The 5,242-nt window shown below is 34.7% G+C and overlaps 1 long non-coding RNA gene across 2 annotated transcripts; it reads right to left on the reverse strand.

Moving 5' to 3' along the window:
- Positions 1 to 1,997: 1,997 nt before the first annotated feature.
- Positions 1,998 to 4,454, reverse strand: LOC139814720 (uncharacterized). Of its 2 annotated transcripts, none has more exons than XR_011732536.1 (4): positions 4,336 to 4,449; positions 3,781 to 3,869; positions 3,464 to 3,567; positions 1,998 to 2,323 (listed from the first exon to the last, which is right to left on the reverse strand). It is a non-coding gene; the product is annotated as an uncharacterized lncRNA (long non-coding RNA). The 2 variants fall into 2 exon arrangements; XR_011732537.1 differs by lacking the exon at positions 1,998 to 2,323 and adding an exon at positions 2,612 to 3,187 and having other exon boundaries at positions 4,336 to 4,454.
- Between the last annotated feature and the right edge of the window lie 788 nt (positions 4,455 to 5,242).

Genomic DNA, 5,242 nt, shown 5'->3' on the forward strand with positions numbered 1-5,242 from the left:
CCCCTCGTATTCCATCCTGGATTATCTGCAACAAGTAACAAACTTTTCTCTAATTTTATCCCTACTCCGCTTACCTCTCGCGCCCCTCTCTCTCCCTCTTTCCTACCACAGCTTGCCTCCTTCACTTCGACCTTTACCTCCTCGCTTCCCGCAGCAATTCTCTCTCAACGTATCTCCTCTAAACTTCTCCTATCGTCAGCTCCTTCACACTACTCTTCCGCCGTACTGCCACCACGTGCCTTCCTTTCCTGCTTACTTGTCTCTATCGATCCCTTCTATCGATCTCTCGAAATTACCTCTCGTCCATCGATCCCTGCCGCGAGTCGCGCGTTGCGAGTCCGCCTTAAACCTTCCTGCCGTTCTCGCCTCTCGCGCTATCCCCTTCACCGCCCAATCCTACCAACCTTTCCCCTTCACCTACCTCTCCGTCGGTATCTCCATATTCTATGCCGCCTAACCGGTTCCCTGGGTTCTTCTTTTCCCTTCGCTTTTACTCACCTCCCCAACCGCCCCGTCACCTCCACTCCGTCATGCCCGGACGCCGAGCCTCCTCGTCCTTTTCTCCCTGGTCTCCTCTGATCCCCTTTCTCTCCGTCCCCTCTTCCAAAAACCTCTGTCATCCTAACCTCTCTTTTCCGTCTCCACTTCACCTCTAGATTTCCTTTGACTCTCTTCACCTTCAACCTCACCTCCATTTATTCAGCTTCTCTTTGACTTTCCTCACACCCTCCTTACCTCCTCCTCCTTATTCTTCACCCACAACACTTTTTTTCCATACTTAAACCTTCCCAATCTCCGCCTCCGTGTTCCCTCGCCGAGGGCTACCACACTCCTCCACATATAGGAGAAGTAAATAGACAAATTTCGAAATTTTTAATTGCAGCCCTAAAACGGTTCTAAGAAAATGTAACCACACCCTTCATATGTAGGACTTTTTGCTTTTTTCAGATATTAATTATTAATATTATATTATATTATGTAATAATATACGAATTTTTTATATTAATATTCATAATATATCAATTGTTGTTGCGTTGTTTTTAATATTTGCCAGTTAATAAATAATTTCAAATTTTTGAACACTAAAGATGCTTATATACAATACGAGCTAAAAGGCATTAAGCATCAGAACCAGAGGATCGTCACTAGCCCGTTCGATCATGGAAGTCAAGCAGCGTTGAGTGCGGTTACTACTTGGATGGGTGACCGCCCGAATAAAAAAATACGGCAATATATTTCGGAAATATTTCAACACACTTTCAGAAAGGTTTCAAGTGCGAGAATCGCGGACATTTTGCTATTCCAGAGTTGTCTCAGAGATGTTGCAGAAACATTTTGAAATATTTGTGACATGTTTCAACTCCATCAGATAAAACATTTTTTAAATATATCTGAAAGGTCCCTGTGCTGTATGAGTAATTGAAGGTTAACTATCACTTTAAGGTTAACCATATCACTTGAAAGTTAACCATCATCCAAAGAAAAACCCTTAAAGTTGGGTGTGATTTCGGACCACCAATTGAAGGTTAACCTTCAAATGATGGTTAACCTTCAATTGGCGGTCCGAAATCACACCCAACTTTAAGGTTTTTTCTTTGGTGTTTTTTTAACGGTTAACACCAAAAGTGTTGAGTGTATTTTTCCATAAGGGATCTCTATAAAGAGGTGTAAAAATTGCCATTTTTTGCTCTCAACGGAAACCTCTAAAACATGCTTTGTTACCTTATTTGAGGTTAAAAGAAGAAGGAACCCACACAGCACATAATATTGCAGCAATATTATTTTTTCATTGCAATATTACAATGAAATGTATCAGAAATATTGCAGTAATATTACTGAGATATCTCAGTAATATTAAAATGTCCGCAAAAATAAATATCAGTAATATTATTGATATTTATTTCAGTAATATTGCGGTAATATTACTGCAATATATCAGTAATATTACGGTAAAATTACTATAATATTTGCGTGATATTTGTATAATATTGCTAGGAATTAAAAAACCATTTTAATAATTTTTATTAAATTTTATTAAATTATTTTTAATAGTATTGTACATACAATTTTAAAATAATATTGATATTGTAAACGCAATAATATTATTTGTGTAATATTAGATAATATTTATTTAATATTGCTAAAAATTAAAACATTTTAATGAATATTATTAAATTTTATCAAATTGTTATTTTTAATAATAGTATTACATACAATATTAAGAAAATAATATTGATATTATCTTTCTATCTCTTTCTTCTTCAAAACTGCTCCATGCTACTCTGCACTGTATGAATTTCCACTGATAAAGAATGACGTAACACTATAACATAATACAAAAACTGTAATTATTATTTATATCTAATTATACAAGGTGAGTTTTATTTTGTATGCCAATTATCTTCACTAATTATCTCAGAAAGTATTGGTTTATTGGAAAAATGTTTCAGATAAAAGTTGGAGGGTTTATAGAGGAATAATGGATGATCTTATTAGATTTTGAGTCTGGAACCCATGTTGAGCCCAGTAGGGTCCAAGTCAAATTTTTTAAATAAAAACTCCCTTTTTTTATTACATCATCTTTTTCTACTGATTAATATAAACAACTTTTGTCTGAAACATTTTTTATTTGCCTTATACTTTTTGAGATATTCAAGAAAAATTTGGTAATTTTTTTAATATTTAGCTTATATCTTGATAAATGCTTGTCGGAGGGGAAAATGATACAAGACTTTTTGACTTGATATGATCTCAAGAATATGCTATTGCAATAATACCCTAATTTCTTTAAATATTTGTGTATACATTTTCTTGAAGCTTTCATGTGTACACAATTATTTAAAGAAATTAGAATACTATTGCAACAGTATATTCTTGAAACCAAATCAAGTCAAAAAGTCCTGTACCACTTTTCACTCCGACGAACATTTATTAACAAACATCTATTGTAAGCTAAATATTGAAAAAAATACCAAGTTTTCCTTGAATATCTCAAAAAGTATAAGGCAAATAAAAAAATGTTTCAGACAAAAGTTGTTCATATTAATTAGTAGAAAAAGATGATACCATAAAAAGAGGGTTTCTATTTAAATAATTTGACTTGGATCCTATTAGGCTTAACACAGGTCCCGGACTCAAAATCTAATAAAATTGTCTATTGGTCCTCCTTGAACTCTCCAACTTTTATCTGAAACATTTTTCCAGTAAATCAATACTTTCTGAGATAATTATAGCGGAGATGATTGGCACACGAAATAAAAATCATCCTGTTTATTTCATACATAATTACATATTAAAACATAAGAGTACGGGATTAAGTATGACGTGTTCCGATATTCACTGTCTATACTGAAAATCTATGTGTTCTTCCACCATGGTTAATGTTATACATACACTTTAGATTTTCAGTACTGGATATTAAAATATTGGAACGCAGTTTATACCAAGTTTAAATTTTTCTTACTTATGTATCTAATAAATGAAGCTGTCGCTCAGAAGAGTTTGATAGAAATCAAACTGCTTGGTGCTGCTCTGCGTGAACTTCCACTGATGGAAAGCAACGTAACACTGCAACATAATACAAAAACAGTAATTATTATTTACATCTAATTATATATTTTAAACATAAAAGTAGGTTAAGTATGATTTGTATTGTGATATTCACTATCTATGTATACTGAAAATCTGTAGTTGATGTTACACGTATACTTTGGATTTTCAGTATTGACGATTAATATTGAAAAGTATGGTTTATATCAAATTTAACTTTTTCTTACTTACATATATCTAATAAATAAATCTTTTGCTCTTCTATCAAACTACTTGGTGCTGCTCTGGACTGCATGAACATCCACTGATGGAAAGCAATACTGTAACATATAGCATAAGAACAATAATTATTATAAAATCATGTAAATGGTTAAATAATTATGGTTAAATCATTTAATTAATGATTAAACTGCTTTTTAGGAGATTTGGGATCGGCATATTTCTATCACGTATCTCCAACTAAGGGCTCCAGTTGGATTAAACTGTTAAAAATTTTGAGGTTAAGTTAGCATCAAGATTTAAAGTATGAAGCCGTTAATAAATAATTTCATTAGAGACTCGTTCAATAAGGTTATAAAGGCAAATATATGTATTTTAAGATGGTCATTGAAATGATTTTTATGATATTAACGTGGTTTTTGCAGACTATTATGCCACGTAATCTCTATTTTTGGATTTAAAGACAAATCGCCAAATATATATGTACAATGTACATATTAGTAATAATTATACAAAAATACTTTTAAAAATATTTGTGTGAATATTTATTAAATAAAGAAAAATTACCTGAAATTAAAACGATTGTTTCTGTGCGGTGTTGTACACGTGATTGCGTGGTCCCACGGAGCCATGCAAGAGACAGCGAGAGAAGACCGGGAATGGTGGGGGTCGGTGCTGCGACCAAGCGCATAGCCACACACACTAGCGTTCTTCTCTCCACTTACGCACTCAGAAACGTTCTGTTTATCCGTGTGACAAACTCGTAATTTGAAAAGTTTAATATTGATTATATAAGAAATATAAATTTTAAATTTTATCCATTTATTTTATTATCAATTTACTTACTGGCTCTTAATTAAAAATTAATTGTATATATAATTACCTTTTATTATTACAAAACAAATAACAAGTTATAAAATCAAATACCACCACTTATAAAATTTATCTTAATCACTTTTATTCCCCAAAAGTACAAGTCAGTCTCTTTTGATTTCATCACATTTTTTGATTTAGATTTTTCTTTCTTTCAGTCCAAAATTCTTTAACTGGTATATATTATCTGTGCAATACGGTGCAATATTATCTGTGCGGGTAAACGGTGCACCCTGTGCCCTTTACCCATAAAACTGCTAGGCTGCTGCCCAATCCCAGGTCCTATCAGCTGGGTAACGGATGCAGCCGGTAGTACTGAACAGGGTAGCGTTTCTAGAGGCGAGCGCGGCGTGCTCGTGCGTGGGAGGTGCCCAATACGAGCGGGGTATATGGCGCACCACGTGCCGTATATTCCTAAGGCGCGTCGACTGCTGCCGAATCCCGGATCCCCGGGCAACCGATGAGCGACGCGTTAATAGTACGGGGTGACTCGTGCGATTACGTGGTAGCTGGTGGCATGGCACTAGCGACGGCGACTCGTCAAACGTAAGCTAAGATCGCTCGACACGAGTACTACGGGGGTAGGGAGCCCCGCCGGGAG

Source organism: Temnothorax longispinosus, chromosome 6 (genome assembly GCF_030848805.1).
Source record: "Temnothorax longispinosus isolate EJ_2023e chromosome 6, Tlon_JGU_v1, whole genome shotgun sequence".
Lineage (NCBI taxonomy): Eukaryota > Metazoa > Arthropoda > Insecta > Hymenoptera > Formicidae > Temnothorax > Temnothorax longispinosus.